General features: G+C 44.3%; 2 pseudogenes; both read right to left on the bottom strand.

Annotated features, from left to right (window-relative positions):
- The window catches only part of LOC119842516, a 48,518-nt pseudogene that overhangs the window by 13,332 nt on the left and 22,785 nt on the right, over nucleotides 1–12,401 (bottom strand).
- Nucleotides 4,076–5,885, bottom strand: LOC119843057 (annotated as a pseudogene).

Here is a 12,401-nt window from a genome sequence, read left to right as displayed (position 1 = left end):
ATGTTCTTCATAGTCACATCTTTGTACTACACTAAGGTGTAACAGAGATGGTTAGACAATATTGGTCAAATGAGGTTTGGATTAAAAACAGGGTGGGGTGGAAATCATGAACTTTTTAGTGATTTCCCACCCTCATTTTCTGACCACATCCATAGAATCATAGAATATTAGGGTTGGAAGAGACCTCAAGAGATCATCTAGTCCAATCCCCTGCTCAAAGTAGGATCAATCCCCAACCAAAGCATCCCAGCCAGGGCTTTGTCAAGCCGGGCCTTAAAAACCCCTGAGGATGGAGATTCCACCACCTCCCTAGGTAACCCATTCCAGTGCTTCACCACCCTCCTAGTGAAAACGTTTTTCCTAATATCCAACCTAAACTTTAGGAGGTTCAACCCTCTAATTTGTCTAGGTCCTGCTGTATCCTATCCCTACCCTCCAGCATATCTACCACTCCTCCCATTTTAGTGTCATCTGAAAATTTGCTGAGGGTACAATCTAGGCCATCACTGCCAAGAGGAAAACCTCCGTCCCTGCTAGAGCCACCAGGAAGTAGAGCTGCAACATTCAGCCAGTGAAGGAAATTGTGTTGCTCTCTGAGGTTTTCCAGCATCTTGGGCATTGTAGCAGTGAGGCAGCAGATGTCTAACAAGGAGAGGTTGCTGAGGGAGAAGTACGTGAGGTTGTGCAGCTTAGCCTCAGTCCCTATGGCTATGAAGATGAGGCCATTGGCAGCAAGGGTTATCAAGTGGATTAACAGAAAGGCAACAAAAAGGGATAAGCGAATGGCTGGGCAATTGGAAAGTCCCGTAAGGATGAATTCAGTCACCATCATCCCATTGTCCATTTCTCTGCTTGAAGAGGAGTTCTCCTGCATGGGGTTAAATAAAAGCGATTTCATTATGTGAAATTCTATGCATGGGAATGATGGATGGTCTTAGTGTTAAGGCAAAGGAGTGGGAGACAGAAGATCTAGGTTCTCCTCCACAGGCATGTGCCTACCTGTTTTCCCCTAATAATAAACATTCTCAGATTGATACATTTTGTTTTTTTGTTATTGTTTTTAACCAAAGTGAAACATTTTCATTTGGGATAGGTTAGACGTTAAACTCTCTCCCCCCGAGCTGCTTCAGCAATTCATGGGTGTTGTAGTGTGGGTGCTTCATGGTCCCATTTTCCACTCTGAGCTGAACTCCCTGGCTGGATTACATCTCATCTGGTGTACTGCAATGGAGACATAAACAGGGGAATATCGACTAGGTGTAGAGAGGTTATTTTACCTCTATATTTGGAACTGGTGCATCTGCTGCTGGAATCCTGTGTCCAGTTCTGGTGACCACAATTCATGAAGGATGTTGATAAATTGGAGAGGGTTCAGAGAAGAGACACAAGAATGACCAAAGGATTAGAAAACATTCCTTATAGTGATAAGCTAAATAGATTGAGCTCTTTGAGTTTAACAAAGAAGATTAATGGGTGACTTGTTTACAGTCTGAGTACCTACACTGGGAACAAATATTTGATAATGGACTCTTCAATCTAGAGAAAGGTATAACAAGATCCAATGGCTGAAAACTGAAGCTGAACAAATTCAGACTGGAAATAATGCATACTTTTTTAACAGTGAGGGTAATTAACCATTGGAACAAGTAATCAAGCGTCGTGGTGGATTCTCCATCACTGACATTTTTAAATCAAGATCTGCTGTAATTCAAATAGGAATTATTTCGGGGGAGTTTTATGGCCTGTGTTATACAGGAGGTCAGACTAGAGGATTAGTGGTCCCTTCTGATCTTCAAATCTATGAATTTTTGAATGGTTCAACCAGAAGGGAGTGCTCAGTGCATCAAGGGAGATGTAGTCCAGCCCAAGAACCCAGCCCACAGCTCCCACGAAGTATCATGGCTGCTCAGTTGGGTGCATCCAGCTGCCCTGAAATTGAATGTTTTGACTGGATTTGACAAACTGATATTTTCATTTCAAATCATTCTGATCCAGAACAAAATATTTCATTCCAATTTTCCATCAGGAAAAAAATTGAAAATGTTTGGCTGAAACTCCTGTGAAAAATTTTGATTCTGACAAAACTGCATTTTTGTCAAAAAACATTTTGATGGAAAATTCCCAAGTAGCTGTCTCTATTTGCTACTCTCCAGTCATATAGTGCAATATATACTGTATATTTTGTTAGCAGCTCAGCCACTTATCAGCTATCTTCACCCTTTCTAACATGTCATTGATTGACTTCTCTCCCTGCCAGCTTTCTCTCCATTTCTAATTTAAATAATACCCCTACAGATTTAAAAAACAAACAAACAAAAAAAACTACTAGGCTAGCAATCTGATCCACCTCTGTTTATGGTAGGGGATTAGCTGGAACAGCTTGTGATCAGAGCTGTCGCTGTGATAGAAGGATAGGTGCAGCCACACTTTAAGAGATCAAGGATACCTCATTTCAGCCCCAAGTCCTGTTGGTGGTGTCAGTGGAAGTGTGCGGACCAGGCTCACGCACGGCGGACAGAAAAACCCCTAGAAGAGCAGGGTCCCCCAGATCCTGACTGAGGCTGTGGCTGCTGACACCCCCTTCCCGCCTTTGTCTGAGGTGTGTCCCTCTCTGTCTCCCAGCCATTGCCCTGAGCAATGGGGCGGTGAATAAGAGGCATCTCTCCTTCCCCCCCCCCCCCACTAACACCCAGGCTAGACAGGAGTAGGGGAAGGGAAGGGAAAGGGTGGTGGCTTCAAATGAGATAAGGGAATGTGGAGCTGACAATCCCCACCTCCTTAGCCCCCTCTCCCCCTTCCATCCATACCCATGATTCCCTTCCAGTGTTTCTCCCCTCCCCCTGGCCTGACACTCCCCACCCCCCGGAACACTCTCTCCACCCTCAATCCACTCCCCTACCACCCATCCCCATTTATCAGCAATTTATAGAATTTAAGGCCAGAAGGGACCATCAGGTACTCCAGTCCGACTCCTGTGAAGCACAGGCCATTACATTTCACCCAGTAACCCATGTTTTGAACCCATTCACTCATGTCTGGCTAATACAGCTTCCAGAATGGCAGCCAGGCTGGGTCTGAAGACATCAAGAGATGGAGAATCCCACATTGTCCTGGGGATTTTGTTCTAATGGTAAATTACCCCCCACTGTTAAAAACATGTGGGCCTTATTTCTACTTTGAATTTGTCTTGCTTCAACTTCCAGCCATTGGTTCTTGTTCTGCCATTCTCTGCAGTCTTCACTGATATTGACTAGCGTTCTTTTTGTTTTAATCAGAATGTCATTCGGTACTAAATCAAACGCCTTGCACAAGTCTAAGTAGATCATGTCTATGCAGTTACCTTTACCAACCAAACTTCTGATTTCATTTCTTGAGATTACGTTAGTTTGACAGGATCTGTTTTCCATAAAGCCAGGTTGAGTGGCATTAATTATATTTCTATCCTTTCATTCTTTAGCAGTTGAACCCCGTAACAACCTTTCTAGTGTTTTGCCCGGGATTGATGTCAGGACAACCAGCCTATAGTTATGCAATCACCCTGCTTGCCTTTTTAGAATATTGGCACAACATTATCTCCCTCATTTCCTCCGCCCTTTGCCACAGCCCTAAACCCATCTCCTATTTCCCCCTCATTCTTCGCCCTCCCATATTTCCTAGCTCTGCACCCAAAATAAGGATCTGGAAATGCAAAGAGCAGCTCACCTTAGAGGCAGGGTACATCAGAAACCCCTTCACCAAATGACCCTGCAACTGGTTTGTCAGTTTACACTTGGTTCCATTGCTCAGCATGGTTGAATTACTAACTGGTTAGTGAAGTTATTCAATTTCCCTCTGTTTAAATCAAGGCTAACATACTTGACAATGCTGCTAAAGTAAAATCAGAGGCTGCATGTGGATTCTAGAGCTCTTTGAAATAATGCTGTAAAACCAGAAATTTTGGTTTCAGTGCAGAACTTCCCGAAGGAACCCTTCAGGGATCTTGACCAGGGCCCATTCTCCGAGAACTATCACGGATAACAGGGCTCAAACTCAGTGTGTGGGTGTAACTTCGGTTCAACGACCATCATGTGTCACCTTCAACCATCGACTTCCTGGGACAGCAGACTTCCCACAAACGTCTTGCTGCCCATGCGTATTTCACTCTCTTGGGCCTGCTTTACTAATGCGCTGACCTGGAGTTCCTAACTTAACCCTCAATAGCAGTGACACTTCCCGGGAGTACCCAGGGCAGTGCAGCACCCCGTTACCACCTGCCTTGAGTGTAATGAAATCTCATCTGTGTCTACTGGGGGTCAGCTTCCCAACTCCTCTGGCCATGGTTAATATAAGCACTCCTCCTAGGCCTATGCAGGCCTGGCTATCAATCTACTGGTTAGCGATAGGCACCCTCCAACCCTTGAGCCCTCTGAGCGTCTCCATGGAGAGTCCAGCACCTGTTCCACTGGGCACTCAGCATTTCACAGGAAATGCCCAGCATCCTGTAGGAGTGGACACTATATGCTTTCTCCGCTTTCTATAATTGACAGATCAGACTTCAGAATGCTAATATTTGGAAATCTGCAAAAACAAGGGTACCCCAAGCAATAAGGGATCAAAGCAGCCATTCACACAGGGGTCCTAAGAAACTCCATTGTACAGATGAGGAAACTGAGATCCAGAGAGGTGAAGTCAGCCAGTAACAAAACAGGGAATAGAAGTCAGGTGTCTCTGTGCCACTATCACAGTACTGACCTTTCTTCTTCACTGTCCCACCTCAGGGTTCCCGTTCTTACAGAGTTATTGGGCCCTGAGACCTGATTCACATCTTACATTACCATTGCACATTGAAGGAGTTAGACTAAAAGAAATATTGAGTATCTGGTGCAATCCACGATAAAGGATCCTGGTATAAAACACAGCGTGTGCTCAAGTAATTACAGAATATTGTAATGGAGACACAGGGAATGGCATCTCTCTGCCTTTGGTGCCTCATTGATGAGGTGTTTTAGAGCAACCCACAACAGCAGTGATAAATATCAGACTAATCAAATCACAAAGACATGCATCCCTAAGCCAAAACAGTAGAAGTATCAGTCCCAATATTGAGTGCAAGCTATAGCAGCCACTGACCTCACCTAAAAAGCCAGATGGCCAGTGAGAGAGGTGACTCAAACTCATTACAGCAAACCAGCTTATTTCCATTTCACAGGCACTGAACAAACTATGGTAGGACGGTCTGAACCCTTTTGACAGCAGAGAATTTAGTGACAACTTTTCCAGGATCTCTTTGACCTCTCTGTTCCTCAAGCTGTATATGAGGGGGAGTCAGGACTGTGTAGAAAATGGAGAACACTTTGTTCAGGTCTCTCAGTATATTAGTTTTTGGTAGAATGTAGACAATCATTATGGTCCCATAGAAAATTGACACCACGATAAGGTGAGAGGAGCAGGAGGAGAAGGCCTTTTGCCACCCAGTGGTGGAAGGCATTCGCAGGATGGTGGTGAGGATACAGATGTATGTTGCCAGTGTTCATAGAAATGACAAGAGAGTGCATATAGCAGCCAGCATGGTAGTGACAAGCTCCATCATATGTATGTCACTGCAGGAGAGTTTTATTACTGGGATGAAGTCACAGAAGAAATGGTCAATTTAATTACGGCTGCATAAAGTTAATGTTAGCAGCCAGAGAATGACTTATCCAAGTGCCAACTGCTAGCTGGAGGCAGGACCTGCCATTCATAAGACCTTCATAATGCAGTGGTTTGCATATCGCCAAATACCAATCATAGGACATCACTGCCAGGAGATAACTCTCTGCAACTGCCAGGAAAACAAAGAAATAATATTGTGTGAGGCAGCCGCTAACAGAAATGGTTCTGTCTCCAGTCAGGAGACTGGCCAGCATCTCAACTCTCCTGCCCAGGGTGTAGCAGGTCTCCAAGCAGGACAATTCACCAGGAAGAAGTACATGGGGGTGTGAAGTTGCTGATCAGCCACAACTAGCGCAATGATGAGGACGTTCCCAGCCACAGTCACAATGTAGATGGTGAGAAGCAGGAGGAAGAGAAAAAACAATGAGGAGTTCTTGTGGCACCTTAGAGACTAACACATTTATTTGGACATAAAGTTTTGTGGGCTAAAACCCACTTCATCAGATGCATGGAGTGGAAAATTCAGTAGGAAGAAATATATACAGAGTACATGAAAAGATGGGGGTTGCCTTACAAATTCTAATGGGACAATTCAATTAAAGTGGGCTATTATCAGCAGAAGGAAAAATCACTTTTGTAGTGGTAATCAGGGTGGCCAATTTCAAACAGTTGACAAGAAGGTGTGAGTAACAGTGGCGGAGGGGGACAATTTTTCTCCCTCCTCCTTGTAACAACCTTTTAAGTAATTGAAAACTGTTATACCCCTCTCAGTCTTTTCTCCAGACTTAAACAAACCCAATTTTTTCAATCTTACTTCATACATCATGTTTTCTAGACCTTTCATCATTTTTGTTGCTCTTCTCTGGACTTTCTCCAATTTGTCCACATCTTTCCTGAAATGTGGCACCCAGAACTGGCAGAATACTCCAGTTGAGGCCTAATCAGTGCAGAGTAGAGCAGAAGAATTACTTCTCGTGTCTTGCTTACAAACACTTCTGCTAATGCATCCCAGAATGATGTTTGATTTTTTTGCAAGTTTTACACTGTTGACTCATATTTAGCTTGTGATCCACTATGACCCCCAGACCTCTTTTCGCAGTACTCCTTCCTAGGCAGTCATTTCCCATTGTCTATGTGTGCAACTGATTGTTCCTTCCTAAGTGGAGTACTTTGCATTTGTCCTTATTGAATTTCATCCTATTTACTTCAGACCATTTCTCCAGTTTGTCCATATCATTTTGAATTTTAATCCTATCCTCCAAAGTACTAACAACCCCTCCCAGCTTGATATCATCCGCAAACTTTAAAAGTGTAATCTCTGTCATTATCTAAATCATTGATGAAGATATCGAACAGAACCCAACCCAGAACCAATATCTGTGGGACCCCACTCATGATGCCCTTCCAGCATGACTGTGAACCACTGATAACTACTCTCTGGGAATGGTTTTCCAACCACCTTATAGTAGCTCCATCTAGGTTGTAGTTCCCTAGTTTGTTTATGAGAAGGTCATGAGAGACAGTATCAAAATCCTTATTAAAGTCAAGATATACCACATCTATCACTTCCCCCCATCCACAAGGCTTGTTACCCTGTCAAAGAAAGCTATCAGGTTGGTTTGACATGATTTGTTCTTGACAAATCCATGCTGATTGTTACTTATCACCTTATTATCTTCTAGGTATTTGCAAATTGATTGCTTAATTATTTGCGCCATTGTATTTCTGGGTACCGAAGTTAAGCTGACTGGTCTGTAATTCCCCAGGTTGTCCTTATTTCCCTTTTTATAGATGGGCACTATATTTGCCCTTTTCCAGTCTTCTGGAATGTCTCCCGTCTTCCATGACTTTTCAAAGATCATTACTAATGACTCAGATATCTCCTCAGTCAGCTCCTTGAGTATTCTAGGATGCATTTCATCATGCCCTTGTGATTTGAAGACATCTAACTTGTCTAAGGAGTTTTTGACTTGTTCTTTCCCTATTTTAACCTCTGATCCTACCTTATTTTCACTGGAATTCACTATATTAGATGTCAAATAACCACCAACCTTCTTGGTGAAAACGAAACAAAGCAGTCATTAAGCACCTCTGCCATTTCCACATTTTCAGTTATTGTTTTTCGCCTCTCATTTAGTAATGGGCCTACTCTGTCCATCTTCCTCTTGCTTCTAATGTATTTGTAGTATGTTTTCTTGTTACCCTTTATGTCTCTACCTAGTTTGGTCTAGTTTTGTGCCTTGACCTTTCTAATTTTGTTCCAACATACTTGTGTTATTTGTTTATATTCATCCTTTATAATTTGACTGAGTTTCCACTTTTTGTAGGACTCTTGAGTTGTAGATCATTGAAAATCTTCTGGTTAAGCCAGGGTGGTCTCTGGCCATACGTCCTATCTTTCCCATGCAGTGGGATAGTTTGCTCTTATGCCTTTAGTAATGTCTCTTTGAAAAACTGCCAACTGTCTTCAATTGTTTTTCCCCTTAGACTTGTTTCCCATGGGAGAAACCTACCAACTCCCTGAGTTTGCTAAAGTCTGTCTTGTGGAAATCCATTGTCTTTATTGTGCTGTTTTCCATCCTACCATTCCTTAGAATCATGAACGCTACCATTTCATGATCACTTCTACCCAAGCTGCCTTCCACTTTCAAATTCTCAACCAGTTCCTCCCTATTTGTCAAAAATCAAATCTAGAACAGCCTCCCCCTAGCATAGACGCCAACTTTCCCTCTTTCACATGGGTGCTCAAACCCCGTTTGCCCCCCTTCCCTGCCCCCACTCCACCCATTCCATGAGGCCCTGCCTCTGCCCCACCTGTTCCCACCCCTTTCCCAAATCCCCACTCCAGCCCTTGAGCACACCACGTTCCCGCTCCTCCCTCCACCCTCTCGGAGCATGCTAATGCTGCCAAACAGCTGTTTGGCAGTGGCTGGGAAGGCAACGCTAGGAGGTAGGCAGAGGAGTGGGAATGAGGCATGCTCAGGGGAGGAGGAGGAGGACGACGGGGGGTAGGAGGTGAGGGGAGCTTGGCCGCTGATGGGTGCTGACCACCCACTAATTTTAATTTTAAAAAGTCTCTTAGTTACTAAGGGTTAGCAGTCTAAGTCTCACTGAAAGTCAACAGGATTTAAGCAAACTTAAGCATGACTTACGAACCTAAGTGTTTTTGAAAATGTTACCTGATTGTTGCTCAGATAAAATGCAGGTAGAACAAGTAGCCACTGATTTGCCATGAGAGTTTGGCACCTAACTCCCTTAGGCTTCTTGGAAAAGTCCAGAACATGCAAACATTGAAGCTAGAGACCTGAAATTATAAAGTGCAAATAGTTTCTTCCTGAATCCCTGACAAGTTTCAGGGTCACATGGATCTTCAGTGCCACAGCAATTATACAAATTAGATAATCTTGTACCAGAACTATAGGCCTCTGATTGGTCTCCTGGAGTGTTTGAGAAACAACCAAATAGTACAGATTCCATCTGGTAGAGAACAGTGTTCTACATTGACACTAGCCAATTCATGGTCCAATCTGGGTACAGTCAATATAACCATTTCAGTTGTGGGTATTGCAATATATTCTGCAACTCTACTCCAAAATTGTCCTTTTTCAGCATGATCTTTTTGACATACTGTCACATCTTGCCCTGAAGGAAATGTTTGTTCCAACCTTTTTGGAAGAATACAGATATTCAATGATTTCTTATTGCAAAACAATCTAGAAGACTGTTATTCCCAGTCTTATCCTGCACAATTTTCTCCTTAAACTTGTCATAAGGTCTCATTTCAATTCATCACCAGTGTGAATAATTGTGTCACCAAAGCTTTATTATTCATAAATGCCTAGATGTTGAATATTTGTGGTTGACAACTGTATTTTTGAAAAAGGTTTCTTTTGTTTTGTTTTTAAAAAAATCTCTGGCAAACATATTGCTGATAGGGATGAAATCCCATAGCTCAACTCGTTGAGGAATACATGTTTAAACTGAAAATTAGCTATAAATACAGGGATAGACCTGAATCTTCACTGATCATGGATAAAATTAATTCCAAGTTTGACTTCTAATCACCTCAGCAATATATTTTTAAAATGAAATCATGCATTTAAGAATTACTGTCTATTTGCCACTCCCTGTGATCAGCTGATATGTAGAAATCATTAGGAAGGATACATAAAACATTGATCACATTATCCTTTGCTTCCTCCACATACCCACCATACAGTATAGCCAGGCGTAGGTGTACTTTGACTGCTATATTTTGGGGGGTAAAGAGGCACATGCATGCTGAAGCCAGTTGCCCTGGCACACCTGGTTGCTATTTGTGTTGTCATGCCAGCTTAACTGGGGAGTGCCAGCTGCTGTGGTGATCGGAGTGCAGGAGCTATGGCTAATCCAGCACCGGCTGCTGCTGCCATGTTGTTGCTCTGGTGCCTCCTGGTGCTGCTGCGACCACTTCCATGCTGTAGGTGCTGCTGCTGACACTGAGGGGATGCCACATGCCAGGCTTCTGCTTCCTCCCACCCCACATTCCTGTATCCCCTCTTCTTCTCCCCATTGTCCTATCCCCCTCCCCTATCCCTTTGCCCACCGTCTCTTCCTCCTACCCACCTCCCTTGGCCTTCCCCCCCCCCCCGGCACTCACCAGGACCCAGCATCCAGCTGCAGAGGTAGCAATCTGGACCAGCTACCCTCAGCTGGCAGGAGAAGTGGCTCTGTCCCACCCCCTCCACTCCCTGCCAGGGCCTGGCTGCTAGGGAGAGGGGCCAAGCAAGCCAGGAATGTGCTGGGAGGTGAGGCACAGCATGGGAAGGACATAGGCCCCTGACAGGCTGAGCAGAGCAAGCTCTGCAGGGCAGCTCAGTGCTCACAGAAACTGGGGGGGAATGGCATATGCTCCCATGGGCCCTACACCCTCCCATGTAGCCACCCCTTTCCCAGCCTTTGCCCTCTGCTATCCAAAGTATCCATGCTACAGGAGAGCTGCCCCTTTCCCTTCCCTCACCCTCTGTGGCCCCCAGTGCCCCTTTGCCCAGGGTATGTTCTTGCTTGTGCAGCCAGCACTGAAGCTGGTACTGTGGTTTCCTCACTACTATATTTAGCGAGCTAGTTAGAGTACAGCTCCAGCTGCTACATGTTCAGGAGCTGCCATTCACACCCCCAGCTTCAGCATAGATGCCCCCCAAGTGTCTAAGCTGCAAGTTATTCACTCAGGCCTCCTTCCATCAATCAGATGCTTTTGACTCAGATTATCAATATTTGATATTAATGCATAAACAAACCTGGGAAATAGAGGCTAGATGGAGCTACTATAAAGGTGGGTGCATAACTGATTAGAAAACTGTTCCCAGAGAGCTATCATCAAGTTGGAAGGGCAACAGTGTTATGCTGTTGACACATTTAGTTTTTATTGCACCATGCATACATTATTAGGGTCTCCTAGGAAATGGTAAAACATGTGAAGGAACTGGTGAGAAACATAGCCTGGGAATGGAAGGAATTCTCAGGACAGTGGTTTGGCTATAAATGTACAGGCTGAGTTTCCCATAATAGGGTGATGTTAGGCACCCAAATCCTATGGACAGTGAATGGAATTGGGCACTTCACACCCTTAGGTACCATTGTCAATTACAACAGGACAGGGATTAGGGCTTTGGATAGTTGGTTCCTATGCCTGTCCCTGCCACTAGCCTGCTGAGTGACTGGGCAAGTAATGTGACCTTTTTCTACCTTCCTTTCCCCAGCTATAGTGTGAGGATAAGGATGTGAAGCTAGGGCTAGAGTCAAAGCTTCCACTTCAGGGTTCTAAATCCCAGAAGCCAGCCCCCTGGGATTCACAAAACCCCACTCAGCTACTGGCAAACCCTGTAGGCACTTAAGTGTTTGCAGTGAAAGGGTTGTAGGTCCCCTATGCCTCTGGCCATACCCTGTGCAGGCTCACACCTGTGCAAAGCCCCAGAGTGATGCACAAACCTGGGGAAGATAGTGTTAGGGGGTGAAGGAATAAGCCCCCTACTTCCCTGGTCCTTCTCACATGGAGAGCAACAATATCGGAAGTCCAAAGGTGCAAACAATTGATGTTTATTGGGAAGAACTTCCAGCAAGCATGATTCCAGTTTCCTTCCTTAGTGTCCCCCTTCCCAGCTCTGACACCACAGAGGCTTACCTGTGTCCCTGTTCCCATTTCCCCCTTTAGCTAAACATGATTCCAATTTCTAACCCTGCTAAGTTCTGCTTAGCTATACCTTAACCAATCATTTTCCTGAAATTTAACTAATGAATCCTAACATATTGTAACATGATTTAAGCAATTATATCCCACCACTTTAATTAGTTTACACCCAGCAAAATTATACAGCAGACAGAAACAAACAATCACAGAACCAGACAGATTATACAGACAATGGGGAAATGGGGACTACAGTGATAGAACAAACACAGAAATGAGGATTTCACATCCCAGCTATTGATAAGTGAGTTCTTGCCAGACAGGATGCTATCAAACTAAGTTTCCTTTTACATCTTCTAGGCACTTCCCTTTCTCTGGAGGCAATAGGCATGATTAGGACAGGATTGTATCCTAACAGCCCAATAGCACCCGATTTCAGTGTGACTAGTTTGGAATGTGAGGAGGTGACCGGTTGCTTCCCAGCTTATGGCTGCCTCTGCTGCTTAGCCAAAGGCCTTAGCCTAAGCACAGGGTCTCAGACTGTCAGTGAGAGAAGGACCTTACAACGGCAGGCAGTGATTGATTCTTTTATACCTCTAGAACTAGC

Source organism: Dermochelys coriacea, chromosome 14 (genome assembly GCF_009764565.3).
Source record: "Dermochelys coriacea isolate rDerCor1 chromosome 14, rDerCor1.pri.v4, whole genome shotgun sequence".
NCBI classification, from domain to species: Eukaryota; Metazoa; Chordata; order Testudines; family Dermochelyidae; genus Dermochelys; species Dermochelys coriacea.
The sequence above is the reverse complement of the archived record's forward strand: the minus strand, read 5'-3'. Positions and strand labels throughout refer to the sequence as shown.